Source organism: Manis pentadactyla, chromosome 2 (assembly GCF_030020395.1).
Source record: "Manis pentadactyla isolate mManPen7 chromosome 2, mManPen7.hap1, whole genome shotgun sequence".
Lineage (NCBI taxonomy): Eukaryota > Metazoa > Chordata > Mammalia > Pholidota > Manidae > Manis > Manis pentadactyla.
In genome coordinates, this window is record NC_080020.1 from 61,367,250 (window position 1) to 61,383,986 (window position 16,737).

At 32.3% G+C, this 16,737-nt stretch overlaps 1 long non-coding RNA gene across 1 annotated transcript in view; it reads right to left on the reverse strand.

Moving 5' to 3' along the window:
* Positions 1 to 1,853: 1,853 nt before the first annotated feature.
* LOC118932344 (uncharacterized) overlaps positions 1,854 to 16,737 on the reverse strand; it is a 204,920-nt gene continuing 190,036 nt past the window's right edge. The window contains exons 3-4 of the long non-coding RNA XR_005032725.1: positions 16,361 to 16,418; positions 1,854 to 1,964 (exon numbers count right to left, since the gene is read on the reverse strand). This is a non-coding gene — a long non-coding RNA (uncharacterized LOC118932344). The remainder of the gene's footprint in view (positions 1,965 to 16,360; positions 16,419 to 16,737) is intronic.

Genomic DNA, 16,737 nt, shown 5'->3' on the forward strand with positions numbered 1-16,737 from the left:
TCCAAGGGTGAAAATAGGCTAAATATTGACTCATTCAGCAAAGAAAATAATTTCAGCTTTTGAGTAGCCTCCAGTGTCTTGGCATTACTATTCCCCATAAACAAACATTTTTTTTATTGCTTAGAATGTAAATATAATGATTTAACATTGTATTGCTTACAATGGCTAACTGACTACATAAAATTGGCTTGGGCTTGTATTATTCCATTTTTTCTAAATAAATGATTTAAGTTAAGGAAAAAATATTGCTAATTCATTCATTTTTAGGAATGTCCTCTGGATAGAAAAAAATAAAATGAATTTTGAAAATATATTCTTGGGGTTGCCTGTTGTTTTGAAGAATTAAGAGAATCAAAATGCTACCATATAATTAGAAAGATTTCTTAAATTTTGAGAGTTTAAATCTGAATTTCTCTAAAATCTAAGTATATTTTTTTAAATCCATTTATTATTTTAGTTTATTTACTGTTTTCTCCCAGTCTTCAACCCCAGTAAGCTTAATTTCAAAATCTGGCAGAAAATGGCTGAGATATTCAAACTGAGCCTGAGGTTATTGTTCCTCAGCTCTCCCTCACCCTCTTCTGCTCTGTCTTTCTGCTTTTACTATTTTCTGGATCAATTCCCTGCCCCCTGTCGGGCCCTCAGGTCTTCCATTACTCATGGGACCAATTCCCTGCAGTCACTCTCCTCTGTTTTAAATGCTTGAAGTAATTTCTGTATTCCTAATAAGACTTTATCTGACATTCTTTTCCTAAGAAAAAGAAGCATCTTTGTAGAACTTGTAAAAGTAATTATATTCTGTTCTATTTGAAAATCAGTATTTTCTGCTTAATACCAACATTTTCAACATGATAAAATTTACAGTTTCTTGTTAGGATATTTTTATTTTCTTTTATAGACTTTATAGTTTTCTAGTATATTCAAATATATTTTAGTGCTTTTTTCAGGAGGAAAACATGAAAATTTTAGTTAGTATGTGTATATATAGGCATGCATATATGTATATATAAATCTGCTCACTTGAGGATAATATAAAAAAAAGGGGAATGGGATTGAAGATTGGAAACAGAGGTAAGAAGCAGTCTAAAACAGACATTGTTCCAGTAAAGCACTAAATGATATACAGGAAATAACAAAATATATATTAAGAACTTTAAATAAAACTCTTGAGTCTCTTAGGAAAGTGAAGTTGAGAAATAGTTAAATAATGGTGTAGAAGGAAAAATAGGAATTAACAATTAAATGACATAAAATAAGGTCTATAATGAGTATTTGGTTAGAGGATACAATTATAGGGGGGAAAATCCCATTTTCCTGGACAAAATCTTAATTATGTCCATCAGTGCAAAGTTCCTAACTAAATAACCACTATCCTGGACTCCCTTTTGGCTATAATTGTCTGTGTAACAACTTCTAGCCAGTAAGGCATATGAAAAAGTAGCATATGGAATTTTTTTTCCTTATCATAGAGAAAATGACAATTGATGCTAAGATCTGCCTCCCTTCTTCCTGTCTTCAAAATAGTCATGATGCTTGAAACTAGAGCAGCACCTCGTAACCATAAAGTATAAAGTATGAGAAAACTATCCTTCTAAGGTTGCCAGGTTGGCTACGTGGAAAAACAGTAAAATACTGACTCTCTGGTAGTATTTCTGACAAAGTGAATAAAAAGCAGCAACTCCTCACTCCAAGGATTTTTTGTCAGTGAGGACAAATGATACTGGTTTGTTTAAGCCACTGTCAGTCAGGTTTTCTGTTCCATACAGTGGAATGTTTTCCTAACAGATGAAACATCCCATGTTCACATTATCGAGAGCAAAGTAAAAAAGAGAGAACAAAGATATTTTCCTTATCTTATAAGCAGGAAGTTGCTAGTTGAATGGCCAATGTCCCTGATTATATTGGTTGGTTGCCATGATTGTGAGATGTCTGCTGCAGCTCCATCAAGATGAAAGCATTCAGAGCTACAGGAAGAAGTAAATACAGAAAACGATGCTAGTGTATCTTACCTTTCTCTCTAAGAAGAGTAAAAGATTTTCCTGATGACTATAACTGTTTGCATTTGTTCTCAACGTGCAATATCATGCCTCAAGTCTGCCCTTTGTATGGGGAGAGTGAGAAATCCCGATGTGATTACCGTGATTTGTTTGTATTTTGCATCACTAAACTAAATTAAGATTCATTTTCAAGGACTAAATAGAGATGGATACTGTTGAGATATATAAAATGTCTGTAAAAACATTTAACAAAGCAAAGAAATCTTAAGTCACTTTCACATTCTTAATACATTTGACAGATGAGAAATAAACAACTGTCAAATCTACCCTTGTATGCTAAAACAGACGTTGTAAACAAAATGGATCAGAGAAAAGAAAGGGAAAGCAGAACAATACTTAGGCATATCAACAAATATTTTTAAAAATAAAGAAAACAAAGTATAAATATAGCATATTACATGTAGCGTTTAAATGCTTTTTCAAAAAAAATCAATCATTAAAATTGCCTTCTTTTCTCTGACAAAGGATTGAGGGCAAGAGTTCAGATATTTAATATATTTTATTATTTCATACTTCAGAATAATTTTTTGTCACCTAAATGGTAGGATTATTCTAATAATATGAAAAAAGAAAACAAGGATCAAAAGATGAGAACTCCAGGGAAATAAAATGTGGCTGTTAAAGGAAGAGTTATGTAGTATTTCCAACAGTAGATTATGATGCTTTGGAAATAGTATTTCCACATCATTAGAAATATTCACTGAGCTTATGGTCTTCAGTCAAAGTTGGGGGGTGGGTGGGGTTTGTTTTAACAGACTGTATCATATATAATCTTCAAAGCCCCATGAATTACTCTAAAGTTAATTTTAATTGTAAATATTCTTTTATCACTCATTTTCACTATAAAAATCAAGGACATAATAACTTTTTTCTCTAGAATGGAAAATAGAATTTTCATGACAAATGCGATGTATATACCTTCTTTATGTCAATTTAACATCCTATTGAAAATACATAAAATAACTAATACACTTTGAAATGCAAATTGGTCAATACTTAAATGGAAAACTATGCAAAATCTAAAAGAAAATGTTTATAAGATGAGTGGAGAAATATTTTATTACTTTGGCTTAACCGAAGTCAATGATAGAATAGTAAGTTTATTATATACTAAAGAGAACTATATGAAAAAAAAATACTATAAGCAAAAATGAAAGATGATAAGACACTGGGAAAAATGCAATAACAAAAGGCCATCATCATTAATGCATAAAGATTTCCTACAAGTTGAGATGCAAAAATAATAACACAATAGAAAAAAGGACAAAAGAAATGAATCAACAATTCAGAGTAAATGCAAATTGCAATTATTAAAAGGTGCTCAATATTGGTCATTATTAGAGAAATGTAAATTAAAACTGTGTAGTTAGATGGGAACTTTTGAGGCAGATAAAAATGTTCTATCATTTTGGTGTTCTTTACATGGGTGTATACATTCTCAAATGTACACTTCAGACTTGTGTATACTATTCTGCATAATTAAGCCTTCATTAAAAGCAAACAAAATAAATTAAAAAGCAAAAACATTTAGGAGAAGGATTTTATATAGTTTGGAAAACACAAAGTACTGAACTGCCAAACCAGAGTTACATGTATCATAAATATTACCCACTACCAAACCTTAATATTTGAAAGTACACAGGCCATCTTGAGGCTTGTAAAGCATTCTTTTCTTAGGAAAGAAGTCTGTCAGCAAACCACCTGATTTGTCTATTCTTGCACTGGGATGCATTCTGGATCAGATTTAGCATGCAATATTTAAGCGATACATGCAGAATATTGCCTTTATATAGAAAAGTTTTAGTTATGGAACATTTTCTTGTCATTTCCTACTAAATACTTTGTTTGCATGAAAGTCTCTAGCCAATATAACCCATAAGTCAATAAATTTTGGTTTACTTATTTTATGCTACTTAGGCTAGATGAACCCTGCCCAAAGTATTTCACAGATAAAGATTCCCTTTTTCTGTTGGTAAATAGCATTTATGTTTGTTTACTGGCATATTTTCAAGGATATTTGGCCAGAGTCATTTCATTTTCCTGAGAATCCTGGAAAGAGAAGACATGAATTACAGGCATGCTTACTAGTTCACCTTTTCTTACAGTTCACCTTCTGACCTCAGACAGTATCTCGTTGCAACAGATATCTCAGGTATCTTTTAATTATTTATTTTAAAGCATTTGTGCAAAATTTCATACAAAATAGTAAGACTAGTAATGCTCAAAAGATTACTGGGATTAATATTATTTTTAAGTAAATATAAATTAAAATTTAATCTGTTTTGGTATATAGCTCTATGAGTTTGAATGCAAGTATAGATTGTGTAGCCACCACTACCCTCAGTATACAGACAGTTGTATTATCCCAAAAAACTGCCTCATGCTGCCCCTTTTAGTCATACCTACTCCCACTCATACCCTTGGTAACAAATACTGTAGTTTTGTCTTTTGCAGAATGACATATTAATGAATAATATAGCATGTAACCTTTTGAGACTGCTGGCTTCACTCACTCATCAGAGTGCCTTTGCAATTCATCTAAATTATTGCTTGATGAATAGTTTGTTTCCTTTCTATTTCTGAGAAGTATTCCACTATATGGATATTCTATTGTTTGTCTATACACTCACTCTTGAAGGACATCTGGATCATTTTCAATCTTCACTAATTATGAATAGAGCTGCTATACATATTTGTACACAGGTATTTGTATAAACAAAAATTGTCATTTCTATGGAATGAACACCCAGAAGTAGGATCTCTGCATCATGTGGTAGATAAGAGTTTAACTTTATAAGAAAGTTCCAGTCTGTTCCCCCTGAGCAGTTATACCATCTTGCATTCCTATAGACAATATATGAAAGTTCTGTTGCTCAAAATCCTTGTCAGCACTTTGTACTGTCAGCATTTTTCATTATAGCTATTCTGGTAGCTGTATAGTGGTATGTCTTCTTGGTTTTAATTTGTACTTACCTAAGGACTAATTATGTGGAATATAGTTTCATATGTTTATTTACCACCTGTATATCTTCTTTGATGAAGTGTTAGTTCAACTAGGTAACTTCTTTTCTATTGGCACTGGATACACACTTATTCTACACTTGTGGTTTTATTGTGTGTGTGACAGGGAACAAGTCATCATTCAGCACATCTATGCATGGTCAGGAAACTCACAGCCCACTCAATTCATAAACCCAGGTGGCTATTTCCAGGACTCTGATTAAGGACTGTACCATGGCATTCAACTCCTCTTCTGATTTAGCAACTGGCCTTTTAGTGGGAATCTGTATGACTCACTTCAGTTATTTTTCTAAATTCTCATATTTTCTGAGTAGTCCATTGAAGAGTGTTTTCCAGTCTCCATATGTAGGGCCCACTGGCTTACTCTGCTACAAGACAGAGTATAAGGTATAAGAGCTGAACAAATATCCAAAAACACCATAGAGGATATTACTAAGAAGTCTTCCACCTCTATACAACCATTGCTTAGCTGTGCCCATTGTGCAGATTTTTTTTACCTTGTTCCATCATGACATATCATACCATTTCCAAACATCACCCCCTATCTGGGAACTCTCAGCAGTGAATTCAGCAGTATGCTTTATCTTGGATGGGGAACAATCATACGTTTTAGACATATAATAATGAAGCAGGGTAGTCCTGTGGTACTCAATTGTCAGCACCATGGGGATGAAGCAATGTGCTAATGTACATAGATTACTCGAGGCTTCTGTCCACTATGAGCTATGGAACATGCCATTTCCACTTCATGAATGATCTCTGTTGCATATCTTTTTCTATTCATTATTTCTATTCTATGTCTATTCTCTGCATTACTCAAGACATAATAGTTATTCCTGGTCTAAAGATATTTGATGTCTTTCAATTTAAACTCAATAATAAGTAGCAATTTTCTTTGAGTAATCTGTAAGGCAGTATTTATATCCTAGACCCCAGAAGTCTCCCCCACCAAGCAGTGGAGTTCTGGTGCTTAGTGACTCGATTTTACATGCCATCTAAAGTAATCTGAGGGGTTGGGGTGCAGTCTAGGCCATATTACTACTTTTTGCTTAGGGCACCATTAAAAATTAAATTCTAATGAATAGGTAATAGGGGCCTGCCTTTTTCTTAACCAAGGAATGCAATTTCACCAAAATTAAGGAGTCCCACAAGTTTCTGGGCATCCTCTTTCATGATAAAATAAATAAGAAATAATTTATTTTCCCAGTGAGAGAGATATTCCTGGTCTTTCTGGGCCACTTAGTTCCAAAGTTTTTACATTGACTCAGGCCTGGCTAGGTTTATTAGCTAACCTCTGTTGGTGACTATACTTTTAACTACTCTGACATTTCTTCCTTTGAGGAGAAAATTACGATGATACTACCAATAGAGGTACGTTAACTTATTTTTTAATTGTTATCAAGTCCAAATTCTGCCATACTAGATTATGTCAGTATGCCAAAGGATTACATAATCCTGTGGCAAAACTACACTGTATATTGAATAATTTCATGCATCCCAATTCATGAAAATGCGAATTGTGCCTATGTGAGTTCCAAGGTGGAGATCAGAAAGAAGGCATCAGTCAAGGTTTTTATGGCATGAGTTAGTGTTCTGAGCTATTCTTGAATAAAAATCAATTATAAATATTATATTAGAAAAAAACTACATTTGAGATAACTTAAATGAAACATCAAAGTTCCGAACATTTCGATAAAAAATCAAGGCCAAAAATTCATTTTCCAAAAAGCTAAAGTATGTGAGTTCATTTAAAAGATAAAAATCACATTCCTGAGCTATTTTGATCTAAAATCTATAAAATTATAGTTTTAGAAATTACTTTGAGATAATTTTAATGAAAAATTTAATTCTTAAAATTTTTGATGAAACATAATGTATAAGAGAACAGTGGCTAATTGTAATATTCTCTGTATGACCTTTTGTGCTTGGCAAAGTGACAGTTGCTCTGTATGACTGATACACCTAATAGTCAATACACTACTTTCACCTTTGATGCATGAACAGAATTTGAGACAGTTTAAACCAGCTGTGGCTGGAAGTAATTCCTTTACTTCCATTTTAAAATCAGCTTTTAAAACCAAGACACTCCCTTGGCTTTCCTCCTCCTGCCACCAATCTAGTCCAAGCTTATAAAATCTCTGTCCTGAGTTATTCTAATAGACTTCTAATTTGCCTGTAGTCAACATTCCTGAAGTCTATGAACAATACAGCAGACAAAGTGAGTCTACTAAAGATGTTAGATACTAAGATTTCTTGTCTCAAAATCCTTCAATGGTTTCTCATCTCCCTAAAAGTAAAAGCAAATATTCTTAAAGTACTCTATAAGCAAGTATGTCTTCTGAGCTCCTGTTACCTACCTTTTGACTTCATCTTCTATTATCCTCTCTCCTCATTCTGATCAAGCCGTAGTGGTCTACTGCTAGTTTACAAACATGCCAGGCATACACATACCTCAGGGCTTTGCACTTGCTATTTTCCTTGAGTATAATTTTCTATCCCCAGATATTAGCATGACTTGTAGGTTTCACATAATTCTTAAATGTTGTCACTCAAATGTCACCTCTTCAAAGAAAGCCTTTTTGAGGTACTGTTTTACTACTCTGTTTGATTATTCCTATTTTCCTTTCCCATATTATTCTGTTCTTTTGCATTTACTATTTTTAAAATTGGTTTAGTTTGCTTATTCATGTTTCTTACTAGTTTTCTATCTAATTTAACATAATTTATGTTACATGAAAATAAGGATTTTTTTCTTTACATGATCACTGATAGAGTAACACTGTCTAGACAATGAGCAAATGGTGTATAACATACATATTTGTTTGATCATTGAATTATTTTCTTTTTAAGATGTGTCTGTGCCATAGAAATTTGCATATAAGAGTGCTGGCATGGAGAAATTAATGTTTAGAGGGTAAAAGACTTGCAAATTATTTCTGCTCATTTATAGTATTTATAGTATCTGTACTAGCAAAAATAATGGTAATTTTAATGGAAACTTATGGATATATGTGCATTATATGCCCTTTTTCAAAGAGTTCTTAAATACATGATATAAATAAAGCATCAAGAACAATTTTATAATGTAACACACTCCCTTCAACCAAACAAACAATATATTTTGTACATTTTGACACATTTATTATGGTGAGTTGCCATCTCCTTCCATAAACCTCAAATGATGTTGGTTGATTGGTGGTAAGAATTTACTCTGTTCTAATTTCAAGAAATTTTGTTTGTTTGCTTAGTTTATTTGTTATAGTTATTAATTGTATAAACATCACTGAAAACTAAGGACATAAACTTGATCTGTGATAATCATAGAGCTGCAAGACAACAAATGGACTATTTTCATAAGTAGATGCATACATTGGAACAGTAGCAGGAAAAAAAATGCTATTGGCTCCTAGAAATTTTCAAGATATGCTGGGAACTAAGGTCCCTGACTTTCACATGGTTGTTCTGCAGTGCTTAAAGCATTATTATGATTCCTTTACATATTACAAAATGTTTTAAGGTAAATTATTGTTTAAAATTAAGTGATTTTTTATTATATCAGTTACTGCAATTGATACTCTCACTCAAACACATAAATGTTCAGCTCCCATTCTCCATTTAATAAATGACAAAGAAAATATCCACACTTGCTAACAATATTTTACACTACAATATTTCTTATAGCACATAGAACTACATAATTTGGGTATTGAAGCCTCAGAGAATCCTTTTGGATTTCATAAGACAGATATTAATTCCTACCTGTAAAATAGGGGTGCTGGGACTTCAGTACTTTAAGCAATGCTTAATATTGTATGGTTTATAATTGTATAAAAATCCTTATCTGACTCTGTTCAACATGTTCTTGATTGCATTACATTCTAACAACAACCTTCTTAGTGTCCCACAATTGCTCATACTACCAACATTATTTTAAAAACTCCCCTCCATGCACTTGCTTTTTTGCCACTGTGACCTTTTCTTATTAAGTACACACTACAGCTTTGTTTTGCTGTCTCTAAATTTTATTTACAGTACAGCATTATGATAATGATTTAACATTTCTGAAAGTCTATATTCTTTGGAAATATTCTCCATTAATTTCTGTTTACTAAGAGCAAGGAACATAAAATTTGATCTGGCACACACACATGACAGAACAGACAGTGCTGATGCTTAATGAAATCTTGGATTTTTCCCTTTGCTCAAAATTAAATGACATAAGACATTTTTAATAGTAATGCTATGAGAGATACAATTAATGAAGTCTTATTTGCATTCATCCTTGGACATTAAGGCTGTAAATTTCTCAGTTTAATGCTCTGCTAGAAAATCCTTCATTGACATTTGGCTATTCAATACTAGTACTCTCCAAGACAATACTAAGACTAAATTAATGTAACAGTCACTAGAATTATTGTGAAAAAAATACTGTAAAGCTGGGAACAGTGTCTATCTTGTTCATTGTCAATTTTATATCCTCCAAACCAACACATATTACATTGGATGAATGATAAAAATTTTGATTAATAAATAAATACCACTGTATGTTAAGAGATATAGATATTAAGATAGTAGAAGATATTAACATGTCAGGAGGGATGGGAAAGAATAAATATCAGTCAAAACCAGAAAAAGTTAAAAGCAAAGTTATTCTTCTGAAATGCATTTTATAAAATGCATGTGGAACATGATTAGAAATATATTAAATTATTGTTTTTATACATTTTATGCATCATATAGAGTAGGACAATAGTAAGTGTCTGACAGTTGTGATCTTGGAACTAGTTAAAATAAGGAAATTTCTTTTGTGTAGTCAGAGGAATTTGGAAGTATTAATACCAACCATAGTTTATGCCCAGGGAATTTTTCTTTTTCAATTACATCAGAATTGTGACTAAGGCCCAATGTCTGGAGAAAAAATGCTCAGTAAACAAAATCAAAGTTTGGAGAGTCTAATCACCGGGCACAGCCACGTCCATACAGAGCCCCTTCAGAAGGTACTGGAACTGGTTCCACAGTCATCACGGCATCATTCCAATGGAGTGGCTGGAAGAAAAGAGGCTGGATTTTGGAGAGAGATTTCAGTTTGTACAGAACTGAGATAGGCATGAGGAAGAAGAGTTCTAGCAGAATCTTCTCCATCAAGAAACTGCAGAATAGAGTTCCACACAGGGCCTTCTAAAATACTCACAACTATACACACAAGTGAAAACACATTCGGAGTCCTGCCTTTATAAGTTTTTTTTTTGAGAGGGCATCTCTCATATTTATTGATCAAATGGTTGTTAACAACAATAAAATTCTGTATAGGGGACTCAATGCACAATCATTAATCAACCCCAGGCCTAATTCTCAACAGTCTCCAATCTTCTGAAGCATAACGAACAAGTTCTTACATGGTGAACAAGTTCTTACATAGTGAATATAGGTTTTTGAAAGCCTTAGCTAGTAGCGCTAGAGGATTAACAACTCTAGTCAACTAAGGGCATCTTCTACCTTTCCGTTTTCCTCTTTCCACTGCCCCCACTGTGACACTGTGGATCTAACATCTTAAAGAAAGCTGACTAGAGATATTTCAGTTACTAACCATGTATCTTTTCCAATCCCCTTCCCATCTCCTGAGTTATAATGGTGTCTGAGGGGCAAAGAGATCATTGAAAGTAGATTCAATTGAGTCCCACATAAAGGAATAAGAACCTCTTAAAAATCCAAGGTGCTAGAAAGTATGGAGTTGGGACAGGATGACATTAAAGACTCTTTTGGAGGAATTTTCTTTTTAAAAAACAATTTCATGTATAATTTTATGAGACTTCTCAGTAAAATGAACAAATTTTTTAATGTGATTTTACCTATGATTAACATTAAGGAGGAAGCTGGGTTCTGCATAAAATAATTTGTATTTAAAATGTCCCTTTTTTTCACAAATGGTTAACAGGACACAGAGAGTGAACAAATTGTAGGGACCTGAGACATTTTGTGATATTATTTTTCAATGTTTTTACATTTTTTATTGATGATTAAATATGTAACAATAACATAAGCATTTTATAAATGTTTGAAAGGACTATCTTATACCTGAGTTTTGTCAAATGCTTTCAGTGCCTGTTTTCATTTTTCTATATATTTATACTGGTGCCAAGTAAAAATTATTTTATTATTGTAAGCAAATTAGAATATGGTCATTTTAATACTTTAAATGATGCCTTGGGGTCTAGCAAAGACCAAATGATATCACTATGTCTTAATTTAAAGAATTGTCAATAATTTGATGTATCTTCACTTATATATTTATATTTATACTTACATAAAATACATTCAAGTTAAGCTTTAAAATTTTTGACAAAAATTGGATAAAACTGTACCCATTATTTTCAACTGACTTCTTAAAAATGTGGCAACACTGTATATAATTTTTGTGTATATATACAAGAAAGTCCATAAGTATGTATATATATACACACATGTACATATATACTTATACATATAAGACAAAGATATGTGTTTATTGTGCAAATAAATCTAAAGACTTCTTTTAGATTTCTTTAATGTTCCACAGAACAGATGTATATAGTTTGTTCATCTTTTCCCCTCTAGTTATCATTTGGAATCTATCTGGGTGATAAAAATATGTGATGTAGGCTCATCAGTTGTGACAAATATACCCCTCTAGTGTGGGTGTTGCTAATGGGGGAGGCTATATATGTGTGCGGAGGCTGTGGGTATGCTAGGGTTTGAATGTGTGTGTCTCCTCAAAATTCACATGGGAATAATGTGCTTACAAAAGAGGCCCCAGGGGCTAGCTAGTCCCTTCCACCAAGAGGTTACTGTGAGAAGGTGGCTATCTACTGATGAAGCAGGCTCTCACCAGACACTGAATCCACCAGCACCATCATTTGCCAACCTTGCCAGTGTCCAGAACTAGGAGAAATAAATTCCAATTGTTTATAAGCCACCCAGTTTACGGTATTTTGTTAGAGCAGCCTGTTTATTAATTTGTTTCTTTCCACCAAAATATTTGGCAGAAGAGCAATGAAACTCATTTCTGGTTTTTTTTGACCCTTGAGTTATCTGTAATTCTATTTTCCTTAAATTTCCAAGCATTTGATTGTTTTCTAAAGATCTCTTTTTATAAATTAATACATTAACTTCATTGGTATCAAGGAACATGTTCTATACGTATGTTTTCATTTTTTTACTTCTGATAAGATTTTCTTTATGGCCTAGGTTATAGTAAATATGGTAATAGTTACATGTACCTAAGTAAGGATTTTCTGTTATTGATAAATTCTTTTTTTCTATATATAGCTATTGTGTCACTTCTGTCCATGTTACTGTTCAATATCATAGGGTCATTGATTTTTTCTGTCTCTTTTGTAACAGTTTTTGAGAACAATATCTTAAAACAGCCTCTTATTTTTGAGGATTTTCTAGTTCTTATTTTAGTTTTGCCAATTTTTAAAAATATTTTTATGAGTATGTCTTTTGTGGCACATTAATTGTGCATTTAAACTCATAAGATGAATTATTTACACATTACAAAATTTCCCTGTTTTCTCAAATAATGCTTCTTGCATTCAAGTCTACTCTGATACAATTTTGATTAAGGCTTGCATATTATATTTTTAAAACATATTTTTACTTTCAATATTTTTGTATCAATATTTTGTATTCAATATTTTGTGCTTAAGATGAATTTCTTAAAATAAGCATATAGTATGTTTCTTTAAATCAATTTAACCATCTTTTAAATGAGGTTTTGTCCTTTCAGATTTTATGTTACTATTGATATAGTTGTGTTTGAATCAGCCATGTCCTGGTAAATATTTAACAATCGCCTTTCAAAAAATTATACATACATATAATTTTATACACATTTAATTTATATGTTATAAACTATATTAATATACAATATGTGTAGAACACAAATTTTAAATAATTCTAAATTTTAATACTAAACTATACAAAACAATAAATTACACATAGACAATTTATTCTAACAGAATGATCATTGCTTTTTGCCAAACTGTTTTATCTGCAGACAAGTTATGATCACAGATGATGAACAAGTATCATTCTAATGTAAATGTTTGTTAGTATTTTATGATATGAGTAAGACAAAAGTGCAACAAAAAACATATGTCAGAAATTCACTCTTCTGTCAATGATGTGAACAACTTTTTTGCACAATCAAATGATAATTTTTAAATACTGGAGAACCTTTCATTAAAATTCTGTACTATCCTCAATGCACTACTAACAGACATGACACACTCAAGTTTAATGTGCATTACTGTCACTTTTGAAAGTCTGGACAACCAACAACATAATAAATTAAGCCCTAATCTGTACTAGTTGTTAATTTTTGTGATGCAAACACTCCATCACGGAGCATTTCAAGCCATCAACAAGATGTCGCTGACCATGGTGTTGCAAAGATGAGTGCAGCCACAGACCATTCAACATAGCATTTCCACCAAGAAAACACAATGATGTAAGTAAACTAAAGGTTACAATTAATAGTGAAATGCAGTAAAATAATTAAGAATTGTGACATCTAAGTTGTGGTAAGATACTTTTTAAATGACCTGGAAGGGTTAGTTTGCTCCATTTGACATTTTCTTAAGATTTCGTGAGAACCAAGATTACTGACTTTTTCATAGTCTGACCATTTTTTCTTCCATATGCTAATATAATGCATGTCATAAAGAAACTACTCTGAACTTCTGATTTTTTTTGTAAATATCCTACTGCATTTTCAGTCAGGTGAAAGAAATTTCCCATTACTATGCTGGAGCCCCTCAGGAGCGCAGCGTAATCTGTCACAAAACATGATGGGCATCTTGAAAATTGACTTACTATGAACGTATTTCCTCCCCTCCCATTTTTTTAAGAAGATAAGCTTTATTTTTCTTTAGAATGATTTTGAAGTCTGAGAGATACAACAAATACATTAATTTTTTTAGGACCAAGTACATTCATAAAATTGTTTTAGTCTTCAAAGTGGTTTAGCAGCACTTTCTCAGTTGGGCCAACGTGATTAGACATTCAATTTTATGACATCCTTTTCCCAAATAAACAAAATAATCAGAGAGAACAGTGAAGTCACAATCCATTTAATACTCATAAAAGCTTCCTGTTGATGTAGGTTTAGAATTGGGCAGTTGAAGTAACTATCCATCTTGCTTTTAGAGTAATTGCAATTTAAATGTGATCCCAGAGCACAACAACCCTGGCAATTAACCACCTTGCCTTTGGAAACCCTTTTTATCAGTGTGTGCCTTTGAAGCAGAACTAAAAGGAAATAAAATAATTTTGAACATACTATTTCTTTTCCTGAAGTAATTTGTCCCAGTTAATTTGCTGAATATAGGACATCCAATGAACCAGTGTTCATGCTATTTTAATGCACTAAAAACATGGTTCTGTTTGCTGTACCTTATATTCCTTTCTGCAAAAAGAAAATTATTGCTGTCAACCATTTTTATAAAGCTTGTGCTTTTCTGAGTGTATTACAGAAGATTTTATTATATTTTACTTTTACCAGCCTTAAGAATTAGACTATATGATATTCCTATTTTATCTGCCACTCAAAATCTACTTCTATATGCCTCCTCTGAAAACAACTGAACACTATGTTTTCATCATCACTTATATGACAGTGAATGAACAGGTCAAACTGGATGAAACAAAGAAAATGTTACATTTCTGGCATATCTGTACCTCTGCCTGCTGGAGTTATTCCTAAAACAGTGGTGCTGCCCTCCAGTTGCCCTAGGCCAGGTGTATTGCCCAAAGCTATAATTTTGAATCAAACTCCCCAACTTAAATGACTTTGACTTTAATATTCATTAATTAATAAGTATTTTTAAGCAAGTCAGTAAATAAAATGCTGTATTTCCAAGAAGGAAGAAGTAGTCCATAAAGTTTTTTAATTCAATAAACTTAATACATTTTATTAATTTATATTTTAATTTGTTGTCTGTCAAATGTCATGTCATATTATCTTCTCATATTGAACGTCATTTACTGAGAACATTCTGTGTTGAAATCTTATAAAAAATGAGTTATCAGTCCATCAAATAAGATAAAAACTTTCAAAACGTTGAAAATTTATTTGACTTTAAAGTACTCTGATCATAGGAATATTTAATCTCTTAATATTATAGGTATTCAGTAAGTGTCAGATCTGACATGAACAGATATTTCAGCCCTGCTGATGATGGAGCCTCATGGTTCCATTTATAAAAACCCCTTTTTCTCAAATCACAAATTCTCTTTCTCCTTCCAAATACCAAAGAAACTGTCCACTGTCTAGAAAATTGATGTTCCAAGACAACTGTTCTCACAGACATCTCAACACTTTAATCTTGCCTCATTCAAGTTCTTCCATCCTTGTACCTCCTACATAACAAGAATTTCTAGCTCTTTTTTTGCTCACTAAACTTTTCTCTATAGAGTACACCAGCACTGTTTATTTCTCTTTCTCTCATTTTTCTCTCAATCCTGCATTTACAAAAAGCCCAAAACCCATTTGCAAGGTTCAAAACAGTAGCAACTGAAACTTTAGAAGATAGGAAAAGGGAAAATGCATTTGTTAATATGTTTGTTTCCTATCAAAATCATTTCAGGGAGGGGAGGTTGTATAGTGTATTAGGATATTTTTTAAGAACACTTTATTTGATGACTTGTAGCCAAATGAAGCTAGCAATTTCAGGGATCACCGTAGGTATGCATAATTTTCATACTCTTAAGAAAAGGAATGCTGGGTTACCTTCTTATCTCATTATGCAAAATCAGTATTTAGTTTCAAATTTCTGTGAACACACACTGGACTTTGGAAATCTTATTCCCAGTAAAACAAAATAGAATATGTAAAACAGTTAATCAGTTTCTCTTGAAGTTTATCACCTGATAGGAACATAATGTAAAGGGATGAACAGGACTGAGGCCAAAAGTCTTGGGTTTCATTGGGCCTCTTCTCCATGTTAGCTGAGTGGGCTCAAACAAGTTTCAAATAACTGTTCAAGCAGTTTGCTTATATATAATTAGCCTCACAGAGTTGCTGTGAGAATTAAATATAATGTGCATGAAGCACCTCACAGAGTGTCTGACAGTACGTACTTGAAGGATAGCACTGAAATTTCTTCATACAGTTAGTTTTTTAATTAAATATATATTTACATAAATGTGCAAGTTTGTTATGTATTTGCTTATTCATGTTTGGTAAATTTAGCTGACAAAATATGGGTAAAATAATAAAGAATACATTTGTCTTTTATTACCTTTGCAATGATTTTTGCCTGTTGTCCTTGGAAGAAATTCCCAATATCTAATGGAAATCTGAAAAGAAAAAAAGAAGAGAAGTGGAAAGGTGAACTATGAAAGATTAGTAATCAACCATTTCAGGAATAATTATCTCTGTGTGATAACTCTAAATACTGATAAAAGCTGACTTATGACTTCTTAAAGTTAAATTATAAATGTGATTATGCCAATGATCATTATAAGAACATTAATCTGCCACTTTGGACCGCTGGATCTAATTTTTCTTTAATAAGTTTCATAGTTCAAAAGCTCTCAAATGAGCTAACCAGAAATTCATAAGCAACTTATCACATGAACACTCAAAGTCAACTGAGCAGTGCAATCTATTAAACTC